Source organism: Mercenaria mercenaria, chromosome 5 (genome assembly GCF_021730395.1).
Source record: "Mercenaria mercenaria strain notata chromosome 5, MADL_Memer_1, whole genome shotgun sequence".
In the NCBI taxonomy this organism is placed as follows: Eukaryota; Metazoa; Mollusca; class Bivalvia; order Venerida; family Veneridae; genus Mercenaria; species Mercenaria mercenaria.
This window is the reverse complement of record NC_069365.1, coordinates 3,557,623-3,579,545: the sequence shown is the minus strand read 5'-3', so window position 1 is coordinate 3,579,545 and position 21,923 is coordinate 3,557,623. Positions and strand designations below refer to the sequence as shown.

At 33.6% G+C, this 21,923-nt stretch overlaps 4 non-coding genes across 4 annotated transcripts; all 4 read right to left on the bottom strand.

Annotated features, from left to right (window-relative positions):
* Positions 1 to 4,249: 4,249 nt before the first annotated feature.
* Trnaf-gaa (transfer RNA phenylalanine (anticodon GAA)) lies at positions 4,250 to 4,322 on the bottom strand. Its single transcript has one exon. It is a non-coding gene; the product is annotated as a tRNA-Phe (tRNA).
* Positions 4,323 to 12,662: 8,340 nt separating this feature from the next.
* On the bottom strand, positions 12,663 to 12,735 carry Trnaf-gaa (transfer RNA phenylalanine (anticodon GAA)). Its single transcript has one exon. It is a non-coding gene; the product is annotated as a tRNA-Phe (tRNA).
* A 1,827-nt stretch (positions 12,736 to 14,562) lies between these two features.
* On the bottom strand, positions 14,563 to 14,635 carry Trnaf-gaa (transfer RNA phenylalanine (anticodon GAA)). The gene has a single exon. It is a non-coding gene; the product is annotated as a tRNA-Phe (tRNA).
* Positions 14,636 to 18,255: 3,620 nt separating this feature from the next.
* On the bottom strand, positions 18,256 to 18,328 carry Trnaf-gaa (transfer RNA phenylalanine (anticodon GAA)). The gene has a single exon. It is a non-coding gene; the product is annotated as a tRNA-Phe (tRNA).
* Between the last annotated feature and the right edge of the window lie 3,595 nt (positions 18,329 to 21,923).

Genomic DNA, 21,923 nt, shown 5'->3' with positions numbered 1-21,923 from the left:
AATTTCTGTACAAGTGCTTGCGAGTTTAGTAGAAAGACTGTATGCCTGTTTGTGAGTGACTTCTTTACAAAATGTCGGCATTTCCTATGCTCCTGTAGTATTTCTTCATATTTAGAACCCGCAAACAATGTTTGAAGGAGGGTGGTATAAAGCAGTCACCATGAGGTCTGTCTGTTCGATCTGTTTGTATATGTGTCCTCATATATTTGGTCGTGCAATTACTTCAGTGATATTGCACCTACCTCTCTCAAAGTTTTCATACAAACATCGGCCATATGTAGTTAATGCCCATCTTATTACTTTCCTTTTTCTTTTTAAAGTTACACTTAAAGAAGAAACATGGTCTGTGTTTCGTGTCAGTGCCATAACTTCTTCATGCATTTAGGGATTTTGAAATAACTTGGCACAAATGTTCACCATCATGAGACCGTAATGCGACGATGTGTCTCATACAAGACTATATTTTCTAGAATTTCAAACCAACTAATATATAATCGCAACTGTAATAAATAACATGTGAGAATATGAACAGTAAATGGGGTGAAGCGGCGCCAGATTGAATTCACTAATCCTTTGTGGATCGTTTTCTTGACAGTTTCGCACAGTAATCAGCTTTATTTTAGGTTTGTCTTTGTATTTGCCATAAACACATGCACTTTAACATGAACCTTGTCTTATTTTACTGAAAGTACATTCTGAGAATGAAATAAGTCCACATTTTACAAGCAGAAGTGCCATTAGAGGAAAAAATGAGGGTCTATTACCTCATCTGAGCAAGAAGTGCTCTAGAAGAGCTTTTGTGATTAACCTGTGTCCGTCGTCAGTTGTTGTCAGGTATTTTTCCCGATATCTGGAGTAATGGTGTTATTTACCTTTGTACAAGAACAAGGGTAGCATTAATAACCCTGACAATTACAGGGGCATAACTATATTAAGCTGTTTTGGAAAGTTGTTCACGTCTTTATAAAACACTAGGTTAAACACTTTTAAGGTCAATAACATATTGTGTGAAGAACAGGCTGGATTTAGAAAACATTATAGCCCTGTTGATCATATATTTTCTTTAAAATTGTTAATAGATATGTATTTTGTCAATAATAAAAAACTGTACTGTGCTTTTTTTGGATTAACCAAATTTCTCTCAACTCAGTCAATCGTATTGCTCTGCGGCGAAAGATTCTAAGTTACAATATTGATAGTAAATGTTTTAAAATTATTCTCAACATTTATGATAACTTGAGCGAAGTCTTGTGTAAAATCAAACAATACTCTATCTGAATTTTTTGTGATACAGGAGTTAGACAAGGTGAAAATCTCTTTCCTATTCTACTTTTTTTATTCTGGAATGATTAATAGCTTTTTGTCTAGTAAATTTCATGGTCTTCAGTTATTTTCTGATAATGCTAGTAATATGTTAAGTGATAACGATTTTGAAGTTTTCTTCTTCAAGTTATATTTGCTATTGTATGCTGATGACACAGTCATCTTAGCAGAGACCCCTAATGACCTCGAGTCAGCTCTTAATGCTATGTCAGAGTATTGCACCTCATAGGGGCTAAAGTTGTCATATTTTTGAAAAATAAGAGAGGTATACGTAATGCTTCAGTATTTCAATTTGAGAGTGGTAATATTTTAGAAATTGCTGACTACTTCTCATACCTAGGTATTCAATTTTCATTCAATGGCAAGTTCGGTAGAACTGAGGCTCATTTAGTTGATCAAGCACGCAAAGCTATGTTTGCAGTTATTAGTAAATTCAGGAAGTTGTTTTTACCTATTTATTTGCAGTTGCACCTTTTCGATACCATGGTTACTCCTATTGTCTTGTACGGCTCAGAGGTATGGGGGAGGGGTTGAAAATTTAGATATTGTTGATAAATTTCAGTTGAAATATATAAAACTTATTTTAAATTTGAAGCAGAGTACCCCTAATAACATGTTGTATGGTGATCTTGGTATTTTACCACTTTCGAGTCGTAGAGTGTTAAGTTTTTGAAGTAAGTTAATAAGCTCCAAGGAAAATAAAATTTGTAATATTTTGTACAGAACTTCTCTCACTGTCTCAGAGGCAAAACAAGAAATTTAACTGGTTATGTTATTTTAAAGAAAGTCTTGATTCTCTTGGTATATCTAATTAGTCGTTAGATCAGAAGATTCGCTCTTGTAACTCCTTCTAAAATGTTGTTAACACTTGAATTAAAAATCAGTTTATACAAAACTGGAACTATTCAGTTAATAACCCAAGCAAATGTTTAAATTATAGAATATATAAACACGAATTTGTATTTGAAAAATATTTCAAGCTTTTACCTTTTGACCTTAGCATTTCACTTTGTAAATTCAGATGCATGAATCATGTTGCCAATAGAAAAAGGTAGATTTGAAAACAATGCAGGAGAACAAAGTACTTGTCATTTGTGTAACAGTAACATATTTAGGAGATGAATTTCCTTTTTATTACAAATATATATTTCAATGTTGATAAAAAATGTAATATATTTTTTTCTATCAACATAATATTCATCTATATATTTAATATATAGATGAATATTATTTTAAATATCCAGATACTCTCAAATTGTCTGACCTTATGAACAATTACAATAAGAATACTTTGTTAAAACTGGCTGTTTTCTGTAAGAAAATTATGTCTGCTTTTAGATAAATAGTTAGTTCTCATCCTCCACATCATCAGTTACTTCTGCAACGATTTGTCAGATTTTACATGCCAATCTGATTTTGTTACTATGACTTGTTATTGTTACAATTGTTGTCAGAGGCCCTTATGGGCCTTGACTTGATTAATAAACTGTAAACTGTAAAAAGCAATGAAAATGACCAAATCCGCAAGGACATATTCCTGGCGTGTGTGCGTTATCACTATCAAATGCAAACTATTTCTAACATGAGAAATAGCGGTAAATCTTGACAGTCAGTAAACATGATGGCTGTATTTGTAATGATAACATGTTTATTTTATTATTGAGAAACGGGGTTAAACCATTAGGCCATTCAGCTATTTTGTGCTGCTTTTGAAACTTGTTGACTGATTCACCATGAAGTTAACTCTGAATTACTAAGAAGGACTTAATCGACTTTTTCGATAATATATTCGTTATCCTTTTCTATTTATACGTTCATCCGCAGGATACTTGCGGGTGAAATAGTTTTGTTTGTTGTTTTTAAATCAGAGGATCATTTTCTTGCAGACGGACAGACAAACGGGGGTCAACCTATAGTCCTCTCACTGATATGTTGAAATCGTAAGGTAACATTACTTCGTGCGATTTCCATAGGGAATCGACGATTAATTTCTTGCAAGACATGGTAGGGACCTTGTGTATACATTCAGTTTCTAATTCGTATTTTATGATAGTATATGTGTGTAAAGCCAACTCTGAACACTTGCTTGTAAACGATGCTGAAGCATTTAATTAATTATTTAATTAAGTAGGATAGCGAGTCACAGACACTCAAATCCAACCACCCCCAATGGATTAGTATAAGCATCGCATAGGGGGGGCGGGGTGGTGTTGGGTTCGACATTTAATGGCAGTATAAACATGACGACTGATTAAAAGAAACAATTTTATATGCATATTTTTTTATTTCATTTACGCATTTCAAGGACGTAAATCGCCTTTTGTAATCGCAAGATGGAATACAGTATCATTCGCAAATACGAATTCAGATCAAATATCAAAATTGGCAAGCCGGCATACAGTAAATGTTTTTTTACCGACTAGAGAAAAATTAATTTCATTCAAAAACGCAACAGAAACAAAACATTTTATTTACATACATTTATGGAGTATGCATACTTATTACAGAAAACAAAATGGATAATTGGATTACAAATCAATTTGGCGTGATATTCATCAATTTCGTGACATCGTCGAGAGAATTCTCATGCAATGAGTGTGATCAGTCAGCATTTTTTAAACATTACCTGTCAGTTGCATCTATTATATCATCATATACACATATTTATGTTAGACTTATCGTTTAACTTAAATACACATAGAGTGTAAAGCCAAATAATGAATTTAATGACGATTCGTACCTTTTCCGTGTCATTTTATTGTTTTGATCACTCGCAAGAGGAAGCGGGGGATACAGTCGTTTATAGGGTGTGAATACATGGCAACAGAACGGTGTATTTAGCACAAAATTTAATAATAATCTAGTCACTTTACTTCTAACGGTACGAATATTTCGCAAAAATGCCAGCCGCCGAACGTTCCGTCCGCGCCGGAACCCGGGATCGAACCAGGGACCTTTAGATCTTCAGTCTAACGCTCTCCCAACTGAGCTATTCCGGCTGACAATTTTGACAAGTAAATAGTTATGACCTCATAATATCATAAACAAGAATTTAAATTCACTTAATTGCTTTATCTGATAAAAACTATACTTTTTGTATGAAAGTTCTTATCTTAGTGCAACATACCTTACCATCAAATCATCGCTTAGATTAGAGCCTAAATGATGACTTTTAACTTAAAATGGACACTACCAGCGAAGTTTTCTATCTCTTCTTATTTCCTTTTTTTATATTTCCCCAGTTAGTTAGAGGTACAATTATGCTATGAACTATACAATATGCTCATTGCTAAAATATGACAAAAGTAACTCAAGTACAGCGATTTCAATTCCTAAAGCCAAGAGTACTGAAGACTCTCATGTTAGGACTGGCATACCATCGTGATGTGTTTATTGAATTAGTTTCTATATAGTTAGCAATTGTGAAACGTATGTGGAATAACAAGGGTATTGTATATTCAAATGGGAATTATTAGATTCGGATAAGGAGAAAATATGCGAACAACGAAACCCCTGTGTAAGGTAGCCCGGCACTTTGAATTTTAGAATTTCCGTGACTTAAATTCCTAAAGCCCCGGGAAGGGTATACTCGTTATATGTGGTATGTGGTAAAGTACCTTTAGAAACACATACGTCAACTGTACCGATTGTGTTTATATGATAGTAAATATACATGACCAGCATGAAAAACATTGGGAATTACAAGTATCCTGAATCAAAATTTCCATTGCGTCTGGCTTCCGTTACCTCAGGTGAGATTTTAGACCCGACCGTCGACACGGAACCAGGAAAATCAAATCAAGCATTTATTTATTTTACACAACAATTACAGGAATTCTTACTGTTAATGCCATCATAAACTGGCGATGATAAGATAGCGAAATAACGATATACATAAATCAGCGTGATATGTTTTAAAACATTTGATATTTGAAGTATCTGGTAAATATTTAACAATTACATAACGCAATCAGAAGATAAGGCGAATTCCTGAAAATTAAACAACCGTTTTTGCAGGGGTAAATGTCAAACATTTGTAATGCAGTTCTCCAAAAGATTCAATAGCATATATATGCATACATTGAAAAGAAAATCAAAATCAGCATCATTGAGTTTTGGCAATGTAACACTGAACAGCAGTACAACTGCTTCGTGGATTCATCTGATAAAGCAGAATCACATGGTTTATCCACCATCAAGCTTATTATTTCTTTATGATCAATTGAAGCTATGTTAAAATCTCTCAAAGTATATCAGAAAAGGCTTATAACAGAAACAACTTATCAATATCCATAATGGTATGAAATAATAGAAACAGTAATAATGTAATTGATACTATCGTTGTTGTTGTCTACCTCTTCTAATTTCCCGTTTCTTATATTTTTCACTTAGTATCCAGTTAGTTAGAAGCAGTATTATGCCATTAAATATGTCTGTACATTGATATAAAAGGGAGAGGGCATTCTTAAGCTTATACAGCTTCTTATCCAATCTTTACTTGTAGCGTAATTGTATTCATGCTAAGAAAAGAATATCTACAAGATATGTTCAAATAATACAACTTCGTGGTTAAGTTTAAATTTTACTGTCCGATGTAGAAATCCTCAAATAAACAGAGTTCAGTCCTCGTGGAATGGTGTATACGTTGTATGTTAAAATGTAAATGATTAAATATGAAAAATAAATTTAAATTATGCGAAAAACGGGGCCGCACTGCAAAAAATAGACCGTCAATGTAAATTTTACAGAAATTCATCGATTTCAGTTCCTTAAGCCTAGAGTACAGGAGAAACTTAAGAGTTGGCATGCTGTCTAGTATACTTTGACATACAACAATCTTAATCAAAAATAACATTATCTTTAAATATTATGACGTCTAAGACCAATGTGTTCTTCAACGGCAACTAGGGTATCAACGTTTTCCTCGGATTGTATTCTTCGTTTTTAAGTGAAGTTATCGCCATCATGTCTGTGAAAGTAAATAATACTAAACATTAACCTACTTCAAATTTCCTGTATACTCTCAGTGAAATCGGCAGTTTCCTTATATCAGCTATCTTAAACTGCTTTAATTGACGGTATCACTTGTAGGTAACTCATCGGTTATCGGACTATGTGCCGATTTCGGCGAACGAACTAATAATTGTAACTATTTGAAACAGCTATTGTTATTTTAATACTTTCAATTTTATGTATACTTGAAGTATAATTCGGTGTATTAAACAGCATAAGTGCATTCGTGTCGCTAATAATAAATTATTTCCGAAATAGTAAGTAATAATAAAAGAAAAAGAAGAAGAAAGTTTATTAAAGTCTCACTTTTATACAGTACATAGAATATAAAACATAAAATGCATGTATAAAACCACTCCTTATGAGTTATGAGAGACTATATAAAAACATTTACAATATGTACAATCTGTATAAAATCGCGTATTCTGTATAAGGATAATTTACATTTAAAGCAATTCATAAAACTTAAAAACATGGAAGCGCATTGCTGTAAGAGTTTAAAAGATAAATCAAAATCACTGAGACAGCAAATAAAACACTTACTATCTACTTATACAGTACATTACGACGTGTAGTTAAAATATCTAAGCAGGTTTTGGCACATATTTAAACAAGATTACTTTCAGACATAACAAATATCAACTTCTCAAAACTGTAATATGTAAAAATACTTACAACCATATCACATATATCCAATAGGTATATTAATCTCATAGTATCACTAATGTCCATGCTGTCAACGCGCATACACACATTTGTATTTGCAAACTTATCAATGAACTGAGTCAATACAAGATACAAGATACAAGAAACTTTATTTAACGTCGGATATGAAATTAACAATTAACATTAGCTTAAAGCTATTTCCCGACAAACAAATGATATAGTAATAACAAAATAAAATGGAAAAAAACAGCTGTAAAGAAAAAGCACGGTCATAAAAGAGCAAGGGAAGTAACTCTTTAATAGTACATATACATTACTGACTTCTTCTTCTTCTTCTTGTCGTTCGCGTCTACACTGTCAGACCAGTAGCCTCGATGAAACTTGTGGTTTGCCGAAGATCCTTAATGCCTCCATACAGTTTCTGGTGGATTGAGGTATCTATCGGCCAAGTCGCAGCTCGCTCCTGGTCATGCCTTTTACATCTCTGAAGTATATGCTCCGCAGTCTGATCTTCTTCACCACACGGACAAGTTGGTGATGATGTCAGTCTGTATTTCTTGTACATGTGAGCATTTAGCTTGTTGTGCCCTGAGCGGAGCCTGACCATCATCGCTTGTTCAGACCGATCAAGGAGATGAAAAGCATCTTCCTCCATCCTTGGTCTCGTTAGTGATATCAGTTATATAACTGAAAAATTGTTGAAAAAGACGTTAAACCCGAGCACACACTGACATTAATAAAAGTTGTCGTTGTTGCTTCAACTCAAGCATAATAATTGGCAATAAACACGGTATATTTAGCACAAAATGTAATAATAAGATTGTCACCTTATTTCTAAAGGTTAGAAACGCTTATGTATCTTCAATTCTATCATACTCAAGCGAAATCTGGGGTTTCTCAAACGCTGAATGTATAGAACGCGTACACAGAAAGTTTTTGAAGTGGACTGTTAATGCTAAAATTTCAACTAGCAACCGACGCTTGTATGGAGAATCTGGCCGTGTGCCGTTAATCATTGAACGCAAAATAAGAATTATTAAATACTTTTTAAAAATACACCAAAGAAGAGAAAATTGTATATTGATAAATATTCTGTCACGCCAGTTAGATTTAACGAACAGAGGAATTGATAATTGGTCTCTAAAGGTGAGAAATATGTTGAACAAAATAGGATTTGGTGACGTTTGGATTTTCCCCAGTTCAGCGAACATGGACCAGTTTATACCAGTATTAAGGCAAAGACTAAAAGACACATTCATAAATGAATGGAGAGAAAATATGAACTTCCACCCATCGTTACATATGTACAAAGAGTTAAAACAGGTGTTTGAAATGTCAGATTATTTGAAAATTCTGAATAATATAAACTATAGAAGGGCTATTCTTAAAATAAGACTGAGTTCTCATGACTTACTGACTGAAAAAGCCAGACATTCTGCAAACACCATACCGAGACAGGAAAGAAAATGTGGTTTTTTTTGTGACCTTATTTATTTGGAAGACGAGTTCCACTTCATTCTAAAGTGTAGCTGTTATGCAGAACTGCGCAAAAAATATATTAGTAAATATTTCTCTGAAAATTCAAGTGTTTTTTAGAATGAAGAGGAACTCGTCTTCCAAATAATTAAGGTCACAAAAAAAAACAACACATTTTCTTTCCTGAATTATTAAACTCGACAAATAAGAATACATTAACGAAACTTGCATTATATATTACTAAAGCTTTTAAGTTAAGACAGTCTAATGTTAGACCAGATGTCACTTAGATATCAGTCTATTTATGTTCAATCGTGTTTTGAATATACTCTCACATCTTAAAATTCATACTTTGTGTTATGCTTATGTTAATTTTGTTTTTCTCGCATCTTTACATGAATATGTATTTCACGCATGCCAAAAATTATGTTTATATGTTTTTTGTTGTGTCGATGAGCTTTTCATGCTTAAGACAAATAAAATTTATGTTATGTTAAAATTTATGTTATTAAATCATCGCTTTAGCTAAGATTTGAGCCTAAATAATGACTTTTGACTTTAAATGGCTAATCAATCATAATGACGGATCTGATTATTACTGCACATTCTAATCTGTTTTTGATAACATCGGATTTATATAATTTATATCCTTTGTAAAAGAAGTTAATAAAAAGTTACACGTTAGATGTGTAACAAAACCTTTTGAAAATTACCGAGGAGCTATATAAATGCCAATATTGTAACGCATGGGAAGATTATGGCTAATTTCTCAATATCGTATAACCGTCTTTGAACGGGTAGGTGTCAAACCTTTGAAATGGAGTTCTCCAAGATACAAAAATTACTTTGAGATAGATTTTGGTATAGCTTCAAGTGATGTTAAAGAAATAGTCAGCTTTTAATTCAAGGATCTAACTCTGCTTTTTCAATAAATCGAACGTAGCAGGTCTTACTGCTGTTGAGTGTTACATTGCCAAATGTTAAAGATCTTTATTGTTTTCAACTTAATGCATATGTTAGAAACAGCTTATCAACATTATGGAATTAATTGCTGTGTAGTTAGCAATTGTGAAACGCATTTGGAATATCAAGGGTATTGAATGTTCAAATGGGAATGGTTAGATTTAAATAAAGGGTAATTATGCGAACAACGATACCCCTATGTAAGGGTACGAGACCGTCTCTTTAACTTTTGACAAACGAGTCATAAAATTTCAGCGATTTCAATTCCTGAAGCCCATGGCAGGGTATATTCGTGAGAGCTGGTATCTGATATAATGCCTTTAGAAACACATTTCCTTAACTGTACCGATTTTGTTTCCATAATAGTAATTATATGACGGCTAAGGTTAATGTGTCTTTCAGCGACTACAAGGTTAATAACGTTTTCTACGGGGTTTCCTTTTCGTTATACAGTGAAGTTATCGCCAGCATGTATATGAGAGGAAATAAGTATAAACATTAACCTATTTTCAAATTTTCTATATACTATCAGTGAAGAAGTCAGCCATCATAAACTACTTCAAGTCAAGGTATCACTGATTGGCTATCGGAGGTAACTTGTCTTCTATATGATTTCGTTTTGCATTATCAAAAGCTAAAAAAAAGATAGTAATTGTAAATATCTGAAAAAGGTATTGTTATATAACTACTTCCTATATCATATATATTTTAAGATTTAACACCAGCAAAATGAATGGCAATAAAACGTTATGATTAGCACAAAGTTTAATGATAAGCTAGTCACCTAACTCCTAAAGATTTGTAACAGGGACATTTAGTCACTTCCAACTGAGCTGCTCTCCAAACTGATATATTCAAGCTGACAATTTTGACAATGAAATATTTATGATGATATCATAAACAAGCGTTTTAATCATATTAGTATTTTATCTGATAAGATCTTTACTGTTTATATACGTTAAATAAAGTTTAAATATTTATGTTTGTGTGTCATATCTTAGCATTGCATCATCGCCGCCAAGTTTATTTCAGATTTGAACCTAAAATATGATTTCTTAACTTTAAATGGAAAACAACGGGTTTCACTCATACTGCTCTTTTCAATCCGTCATATATCGTTTACCAGAGCTCCACAAAAAGGCTGAGACATTGTTCCGTAATAAAACGTAATTAACTTTCCTGCCATCATAAACTAGGTAAGATAAGATGGAAAAATACTAATACATGTATACATAAATAAGGGTGAAATGCAGTTCTCCAAGATAAATAGCATATATACTTTGAGACAGATTTTGATATAGCTTCAATCAATCTAAAAGAGACATTAAGCTTTGAATACAAGGAGTAAAATCAAGATGCCTTTGCTTTATCAGGTGAATCCAGCGTAGCACTCAATGTTACATTGCCAGATTGTTTCAGTACATGCAATTATAAGAATTTATTTTTATTGATGCTATGAAAAGGATATGAACAAAACATGTTTAAACCCAAAAACTTTCTATTTGAGCCGTGCCATGGGAAAACCAACATAGTGGCTTTGCGACCAGCATGGATCCAGACCAGCCTGCGCATCCGCGCAGTCTGGTCAGGATCCATGCTGTTCGCTAACAGTTTCTCTAATTACTATAGGCTTTGAAAGCGAACAGCATGGATCCTGACCAGACTGCGCGGATGCGCAGGCTGGTCTGGATCCATGCTGGTCGCAAACCCACTATGTTGCTTTTCTCATGGCACGGCTCATTTAAATTTCACTGTTCTATTCAATAGAAAATGAGTGTATAGAGTTCAGTCCACATGAAATTGTGTATACGTTGTATGCTCAAATGTGAATAATGACTTGAATTATACGAAGTACGAGACCGTTTTAAAAAGGCAGCCCGTCACTTTATTTTTCGACAAAACAATAGAACAGCGATTTTAATTCCTACAGCCAGGAGTACAGAAGACTCTTTAGAGTTGACATGTTGTGTAGTGTACTTTGAAACTGCATTTCATTTACCAGCTAAATAAACCAACGCCATATTTAATTTTAAATTAGATGACAGCTAAGGTCAAGGTGTTCTTCTGGTGGCTACAAGGGTAACAGCGTTCATATTTTACAGTTTAGTCACCGCTTGTATGTCTATGAAAAGAAATAATAATAAACACTCAAATGTCCTGTATACTATATTAATTAATTAAGTGATATCAAGAGTTTTCTTTCCCTCAAAAGATTTACAAAGTTTAAGATTGAATGTTTAAAAGAGTAATTGAATTAATCAATGTGAAAGGCCAGCCTCTGAACGTTCCGTTCGCGCCGAAATCCAGGATCACAGCAAGGACCTTTAGATCTCCTATGTATCGCTCTCCAAACTGAACTACTCTAGCGGACAGCTTCGGGATAGGATAGTATTACCTTTGAATGACAGTGTTCTATATTTATTGTTTATCTGATGAGAAGCAAATAATTATCAAATTAAATGAAGTTTGAATATTTATCGTTTCTGTATTTGAATAAAAACACGTCATTTTAGATAGGAAGAGCGCGGAGTGTTGCATCGTGCCCGACGTTATAAGAAGGAAGTGAATTTGCCTGAAGAAAATAGAGACTGATTGACACATACAACATATATCGAAAGTCATTATAATTACAAATTATAAATGTCATACATTACTCTTTATAACGTAAACATAGCCCAGGGATAGCAAGCAATTATTACAAAAATTGTCAAAGACACCTTGCGTTTACATAGACGCCTCTTCTTGTCGCGTCGCACAATTTCTTCTGGTTACGCCCCGAACACGCCCATCAGAATTATGTCCCTTGAAACATGAAAATATATTCTTCGTTTTACAGTGAACTTATCGCCAGCATTTCTATGAAAGTAAATAAGACTAAACACTAATATGTTTCAAATTTCCTATATACTCTCAGTGAAATCTGCAGTTTCCTTATGTCAGCTATCTTAAACTACTTTAATTGAAGGTATCACTTGCAGGTAACTCATCGGTTATCGGACTATGTGCCGATTTCGGCGAACAAAGTAATAATTGTAACTATCTGAAACAGCTCTTGTTATTTTAATACTTCCTATTTCATGTATACTTTAAGATTCAACTCAAGCATAATAATTGGCAATAAACACAGTGTATTTAGCACAAAATCTAATAATAAGATTATCACCATATTTCTAATGGTTAGAATATTTCACAAAAACGCCAGCCGCCGAACGTTCCGTTCGCGCCGGAACCCGGGATCGAACCAGGGACCTTTAGATCTTCAGTCTAACGCTCTCCCAACTGAGCTATTCCGGCTGACAAGTCTAACAAGCAAATATTTATGACCTGATAATATCATCATCAAGCGTTTTAGTCAATTTAATACTTTACCTGATAAAACCTGTACTATTTACATACATTGATAAACCTTCATAAAGTTTAAATATTTATCTTTGTGTATTATATGGTAAGATTAAATCACCGCTTTAGTTTAGATTTGAGCTTAAAAGAAGGCTTTTTCAACTTTTCAATAGATTACTATGGGTTTCATTCAATTTGATACCGCACTTTTGCACGTGGTTTTGATAACATTAGTTTTTAATAATTAAATACTGTTTTAAACAGACTAACAAAAAACTAATAAACAATTAGACCTTATGTATGTATTTGTTACATCATAAACCTTAATTAATCAGTGCAACATGTTTCAGAAATTTTGATTTTAATGAAGCAAATACTACCAATTACGTAGCGCATGGAGAAAATTGAAGTGAATTTCTTAAAAGAAATTTGAACGTGCAGATGTCAAACATTTGTAATGGAGTTCTCGAAGATACAAAAACATATATACTTTGAGATAGATTCCGATCTAGCTTCAACTGATCTTAAAGAAATAGTAATCTTTAAATGCAAGGTGTAAAAACAGGGTAATTCTGCTGTATCAGATAAATCAAACGTAACAATCTTTATTCCTGTTCAGTGTTAAATAGTCAAATCTAAATGATTTTGATCTCTTCAATAAATGCATATGTCACAAAAGGCTTATGGCAGAAACAGTCTATCAGTATCAATAATTGTATCAACTGGTAGTAACATTAATAATGTAACTCACCTGTGTTGCTTTCTATCTCTTCTTATTTCCTTTTTCTTATATTTTTCACTATTGAATTAATGCTTATATCTATTAGTCTCCAATTAATTAGAAATATATTTATGCCATGAACTATGTATGCTCATGGTTAAGGTTAGGAAGAGCAATCTTAAGCCTATACAGCCTGTCGTCCTTCTTTTATAATATATTGTATTGATTCTATGGAAAGAATATGAACAAATTTTGCTGCCTTATTTCGAAAATACTCAGCTGTACAAAGTTTGGTCCTCATATGAAATTGTGTATTACGTTGTATGCTCACATATTAAGATAAAAGATATTCAAATATATCTTAGTCTCCAGTTAATTAGAAGTATTATAATGCCATTAATTATATATATACACATTGTTAAAATAGGGAAGGGCAAACTTAAGCCTATACAGCTTCATGTCCAATCCTTATAATATAATTAATTAATGCTTTAAAAAGAATATGAACAAACTTGTTTAAACCCAAAAACTTTCGATTTAATTTGCACTGTTCGATTCATTATAAAACGAATGTATAGAAAGTATATTACCGCAAGAAAGTTGTAAGGACTGCTTTCTATACTTAACAAAACAACTAACCCGCCATAATATGTTATTTTGCTAATAAATTTGCACTTAGAACAATATGTTCTTGAAAAGTTAAACAATGACATCGTCTAAACTTCAACCCAATTTGTGAAAAGGCACAAACATACACTTAATGTCTAGAATATACGGTGTACCGTTAGGGCCATCGCCACATATTGTTAGCTCGAAATAACAAAAGAACGATACTACGATGTTCAAAAAAGACTAAATAACGAAACTACGATGTTGCAAAGTCGAAAGAACGAAACTACGATGGTGAAAATTCATACCATTTCATGTATACTTTAAAATTTAACACAAGCATTATAAATTAAATAGCTGGCAATATAACGGTGTGTTTACCACAATATTTAATAATATTTCTAAATGTTAGAATATTTCGCAAAAAGGCCAGCCGCCGAACGTTCCGTTCGCGCCGGAACCCGGGATCGAACCAGGGACCTTTAGATCTTCAGTCTAACGCTCTCCCAACTGAGCTATTCCGGCTGACAATTTTGACAAGTAAATATATATGAACTGATAATATCATAAACAAGCGTTTAAATTCACTTAAGTGCTTTATCTTTTAAAACCTATACTTTTTGTATATATCTTAGTGCATCATATCTTAACATTAAATCATCGCTTAGATTAGAGCCTAAATATTGACTTTTAACTTTAAATGGATAACGACTGGTCTCATTAATATCGCAATTTTGAATATGCTTTTGATAACATCAGATTTGAATAATTCATATTCTTTTAAGTGCCTTACAAAAGTTGATAAAAAATTACCCGTTAGACGTGCAATTGTTTCGTAACAAAAACTTAATTAAATTAGATCCCGTCATTAAATGGAGAAGATAAGATTGAGAATTACCGAGGAATTCTCATATGTGAAGTAGCTGCTATATAATGAACAGTTTTATAACTCATGGGGAAGATTAAGACGAATTCTTTAATATTGTATAACTGTTTTTTAAAGGGAAGATTTCAAACCTTTGGAATCCAAGATACAATAATATAAATACTTTGAGATAGATTTTGACACGGCTTCATTTGATCTTATAGAAATATGTAGCGTAAAAGCATGGTAATTCTGCTATATCAATAAATCCAACGTAGCAGGTTTTATTGCTGTTCAGTGTTTGCCAAATGTTTGTTTGTTTTGTTTTGGGTTTAACGCCATTTTTCAACAGTATTTCAGTCATGTAACGGCGGGCAGTTAACCTAACCAGTGTTCCTGGATTCTGTACCAGTACAAACCTGTTCTCCACAAGTAACTGCCAACTTCCCCACATGAATGGTCAGAGGTGGAGGACCAATGATTTCAGACACAATGTCGTTTATCAAATAGTCACGGAGAACATTAGCCCTGCCCGAGGATCGAACTCGCGACCCCTCGATCCGTAGACCAACGCTCTTACCTACTGAGCTAAGCGGGCGGGCACGTTTGCCAAATGAGTTTGATTTTTTAATAAACGCATTTATTAAATAAAGTTTTTGTTAGAAACAGCTTATCAGTATCCATAATTGTATCAAGTGATAGTAACAGTAATAATGCAATTGCTACTAGCGTTGTTTTCTATTTCCTTTTTTTATATTTCCCCAGTTAGTTAGAGGTACAATTATGCTATGAACTATATAATATGCTCATTGCTAAAATAGGACAAAAGTAACTCAAGTACAGCGATTTCAATTCCTAAAGCCAAGAGTACTGAAGGCTCTCATGTTAGGGCTGGTAGCGTGATGTGTTTATTGAATTAGTTTCTATATAGTTAGCAATTGTGAAACGTGTGTGGAAAAACAAGGGTATTGTATATTTAAATGGAAATTATTAGATTTGGATAAGGAGAAATTATGCGAACAACGAGGCCCCTGTGTAAGGTAGCCCGGCACTTTGAGTTTTGACAAAAGAGTCATAGAATTTTAGTGACTTAAATTCCTAAAGCCCCGGGATGGGTATACTCGTTATATGTGGTATGTGGTACAGTACCTTTAGAAACACATACGTCAACTGTACCGATTGTGTTTCTATGATAGTAAATATACATGACCAGCATGAAAAACATTGAGAACTACAAGTATCCTGAATCAAAATGGATAAATGACCGTTTCCATTGCGTCTGGCTTCCGTTACTTCAGGTGAGATTTTTGAACCGACCGTCGACACGGAATCAGGAAAATCAAATGAAGAATTTATTTATTTTACATAACAGTTACAGGAATCCTTACTGTTAATGCCATCATAAACTGGTGATGATAAGACAGCGAAATACCGATATACAGAAATCAGCGTGATATGTTTTAAATTTGAAGCATCTGGTAAATATTTAACAATTACATAATGCAATCGGAAGATCAATGCGAATTCCTGAAAATTAAACAACCGTTTTAGCAGGGGTAAATGTCAAACATTTGTAATGCAGTTCTCCAAAAGATTCAATAGCATATAGATGCATATACTGAAGAAAAAAATAATAAAAATCAGCATCATTGAGATTTGGCAATGTAACACTGAACAGCAGTGCAGCTACAACGTGGATTCATCTGATAAAGCAGAATCACCTGGTCTATCCACCTTTCAAGCTTATTATTTCTTTTACATAAATTGAAGCTATGTTAAAATCTCTCAAAGTATATCAGAAAAGGCTTATAACAGAAACAACTTATCAATATCCATAATTGTATCAAATAATAGAAACAGTAATAATGTAATTGATACTATCGTTGTTGTCGTCTGCCTCTTCTAATTTCCAGTTTCTTATGTTTTGCACTTAGTATCCAGTCAGTTAGAAGTAGTATTATGCCATTAAATATGTCTGTACATTGATATAAAATGGAGAGGACATTCTTAAGCTTATACAGCTTCTTATCCAATCTTTACTTGTAGTGTAATTGTATTCATGCTAAGAAAAGAATATCAACAAGATATTTTCAAATAATACATCTTCGGGGTTAAGTTTACATTTTACTGTCCGATGTAAAAACAAACTAAAATGTACAGAGTTCAGTCCTCGTGGTGTATATGTTGTATGTTCAAATGTAAATGATTAAATATGAAAAAGATTAGAAGTATGCAAAAAACGGGGCCTCATTGCAAAAATAGCCCGTCAGTGTAAATTTTACAGTAATTCATCGATTTCAGTTCCTTAAGTCCAGAGTACAGAAGACACTTAAGAGTTAGCATGCTGTATAGTATTATAGGTTATAACACACTAAATAGTTGTTGTTCTTTATTCTATATAAAACTGACCTATTTCCAATGACCGCAGCACACATCAGGACCCATTTTAAATTTCTGTAACTTACATTTTCTTGAAGAATATTGTCAGTGCTAACTAAAAATCAAAAGAAAAGTGGGGGTCATGTTTGATGCAAGAAAAATAATTTCAGTCAAACACACAAACTGCAACATCAGCTAAAAAATGAGACCCCAAATTATACTGGTGGTGTATGATCTAAGTTTCCATGACAAATTTTGTCATGTTGTTATTTCATTATGAAAGTATTACCTACATGTCAAGCATAGATCTGTCATGTGATTTTAGCAAAAAAAAAATGCAAAGAAAATAAGGAAAATAGCTCTACAGAGCAAAAAAACTGAGGACTATTTGTATCCGCCATTATGCGACTACCATTTTTTTTTCGCGCCATTTTTCTATTTAGTGTCTGTATGCCAACTTTGACATACAACAAGCTTAATCAAAAACCACATTATCTTTAGATATTATGACGGCTAAGGTCAAGGTGCTCTTCAACGGCATCAACGTTTTCCTCGGATTGTGTTCTTCGTTTTACAGTGCACTTATCGCCAGCATGTCTAAGAAAGTAAATAAGACTAAACATTAACCTATTTCAAATTTCCTATATACTCTCTGTGAACCTTATGTCAGCTTTCTTAAACTACTTTAAGATAAGGTATCACTCGTCGGTCATCGGACTATGTGATCTCGGTGAACAAAATTTGAAACAGCTATTGTTATTTTAATACTTCCTATTTTATGTATACTTTAAAGGCAATAAAAATGGTATGTTTAGCACAATATTTAATAATAAGATTGTCACATTACTTCTGAAGGTTGGAATATTTCACAAAAAAGGCCAGCCGCCGAACGTTGCGTTCGCGCCGGAACCCGGGATCGAACCAGGGACCTTTAGATCTTCAGTCTAACGCTCTCCCAACTGAGCTATTCCGGCTGACAAGTTAGACAAGCTAATATTTATTACCAGATAATATCATCATCAAGCGTTTTAGTCAATGTAATACTTTACCTGATAAAACCTGTACTATTTACATACATTGATAAACTTTCATAAAGTTTAAATATTTATCCTTAGGATAAAATCACCCATTTTGTTTAGATTTGAGCTTAAAAGAAGGCTTTTTAAAATTTTCAATGGATAACTATGGGTTTCATTGATACTGCACGTTTGCACGTGGTTTTGGTAACATACCGTTTTAAAGAGTTTTACAAAAACTAATACACAATTAGACTTTAAATGTGATTTTACTGTATCATAAACCTTAATTAAATTACATGCCATCATAAACTTGAGAAGTCAAGATAGAGAAATACTGATATAAACAGAAATCGGCGCGATATGTTTCAGAAAGTTTGATTTTAATGAAGCAAATACTATGTTAAATTTATTTATTTTCGTTTCAATTACATCACACTGGATAACCGGCTATCCTGACGCCCGCTGGAAATGTAACCCAGCTGGAAATGTAAACCAGCTGTAAATCGGTAGGAAAAGTTTTTCATTTATTTCTCTTAAAACGAAGCCAATTCTTGCAAATCAACTTGACAATTTGGTCAAGGAATGACCATGGCTTACATTTACAATTTCTGGGCCAGAACCGATCGTTATGTTTGGAGATATTAGCTAACAATTACTTGAGTTTGAAAAATCGAGCAAAAATCCAAAGTTTTGCGCAAATATTTTTGTTTACGAACAACCTGTGAAAACTTTTATCAACTGGTTTAACAGATGTGTCCTTTCGGAACACCTGTGTGAAGTTACCGGGTTCTACGTTATTCTTGAAAAAGAATATTAGCTGTTAAATATGCATGGTCGAGAAAGAAAGACTGTCGAAAATCAGATAATCCGTAATAAAACTCAATTAACTTTTATGCCATCATAAACTGGGTAAAATAAGATGGAGAAGTACTGATATAAATATATAAGGGTGATATGCAGTTCTCCAAGAAAAAAAGCATATACACTTTGAGATAGATTTTGATATAGCGTCAGTCAATCTAAAAAGATAGTAAGCTTTGAATACAAGGAGTAAAGTCAGGGTACATTTGCTTTATCAGATGAATCCAACGCAGCAATGTTAACTGCTGTTCAGTGTTTCATTGCCAGATTGTTTCAGTACATGCATTTATAAGAAAATGTTTTATTGATGCTATGAAAAGAATATGAACAAAACAGGCTTAAACCTAAAAACTTTCGATTTAAATTTCACTGTTCTATTCAATAGAAAATGAGTGTATAGAGTTCAGTCCTCATGAAATTGTGTATACGTTGTATGCTCAAATGTGAATAATGACTTGAATTATACGAAGAACGAGACCGTTTAAAAAGGCAGCCCGTCACTTTATATTTTGACGAAAATAACAGAACATCGATTTTAATTCCTGAAGCCAAGAGTACAGAAGACACTTTAGAGCTGGCATGTTTTGTAGTGTCCTTTGAAACTACATTTCATTTACATGCTAAATAAATCAGCGCCATATTTAATTTTAAATTAGATGACAGCTAAGGTCAATGTGTTCTTCTGCGGCTACAAGGGTAACAGCGTTCATATTTTACAGTTTAGTCACCGCTAGTATGTCTATGAAAGGAAATAATAAACATTCAAATATCGTGTATACTATATTAAATGATTAAGTGATAGCGACAGCTTTCTTACCATCTCTCTTCCCCCCCCCCCCCCCCCCCCCCCCCCCCCCCCCCTCACCCCACCCACACACACAAAAGGTTTACAAAGTTTGTTTTTGTTTAAAAGAGTCATTGAATTAATCAATGTGAAAGGCCAGCCTCTGAACGTTCCGTTCGCGCCGAAACCCAGGCTCACAGCAAGGACCTTTAGATCTTTAGATCTTCTATCTATCGCTCTCCAAACTGAACTACTACAGCGGACAGCTTCGGGATATTATTATCTTTGAATGACAGTGTTATATATTTGTTGTTTATCTGATGAGAATCAAATAATTAGCAAGTTAAATCAAGTTTGAATATTTATTTTTTCTGTACTAATAAACACACTATACACGTAACCTGTGTTTGAATGAAAATACGTCATTTTAGATAGAAAGAGCGCGTGCCCGACATTATAAGAAGGAAGTGAATTTGCCTAAAGAAAATAGAGACTGATTGACACATACAACATATATCGAAAGTCATAATTACAAATTTTAAATGTCATATATTACTCTTTATAACGTAAACATAGCCTAGGAATAGCAAGCAATTATTACAAAAGTCATCAAAAACGAAGGCCCGTAGACCGTCCCAGACCGTACGCGGGCACTATAGTAGCATACATGTTGCCGGAATCTATTATATCCCGTATATCAAGCAATAAAGAGTCAGCACTTTTAGTACTGTCTTTCTTAGGATTGATTTTGACAATATATAGGTTTGTGTGTAAAACGATTCAAAATAATAACATGAAATAAGCAGCAAGGTCTCCATCTGAAAATTAAATACTCAGACTTATACATTTTTTGACATATGATTGACAATGAGTCAAGGCCAGTTGTCTCGGAGTAAGAAAAAGCATAATAGGGCAAGATACTGTCCAATTACATATAACAACCTAATAAAAGAGAAAAAGAAAAAAAAACGCGCGTAAAGGCCTTAACTTGACATAAAATCTTCACACGGGAATTTATCTGGTGATATGTCCGGGGAATCCTTCAGACCGCTGATGTGCATGATGTCGGGTTGTGTTGATACATTATGCCTGGGAGTGATTATGGCTTTACTTTCGAATAATTAAAAAAATATCCAAACTCCTTTTGAACGTTAGGACACGGTGAATTGTGTTCGCATTAAATTTGGAATATTTGAATAGCACTTTTCTGCTTGCTAATTCATTCATTTCATTATATACACCTTGGTGTTCAAGTTGCGTGTCATGGATACAAAGGCAAAGAACACTTATTATGAGTTCCCGTGTTAGAGACTGCATTGTATGGCCGTATTTCATATTGCATCCGTGTTAGAGACTGCATTGAATGACCTCGTATAAGAGACTGCATTGAATGACCGTATTTTATATTGCTGCCATGTTAGAGACTGCATTGAATGACCGTATTTCATATCGCTACCGTGTTGGAGACTGCATTGAATGACCTCGTATTAGAGACTGCACTGAGTGACCGTATTTCATATTGCTGCCATGTTAGAGAGTGCATTGAATGACCGTATTTCATATTGCTGCCGTGTTAGAGACTGCATTGATTACCATTTGAATGACCGTATTTCATATTGCATCCGTGTTAGAGACTGCATTGAATGACCTCGTATAAGGGACTGCATTGAATGACCGTACTTTATATTGCTGCCGTGTTAGAAACTGCATTGAATGACCGTATTTTATATTGCTGCCGTGTTAGAAACTGCATTGAATGACCGTTTGAATGACCGTATTTCATATTGCTATCGTGTTAGAAACTGCACTGATTCAGTGTTAGAGACTGCACTGAATGCCGTATTTCATATTGCTACCGTGTAAAAGACTGCATTGAATGCCGTATTTCATATTGCTGCCGTGTAA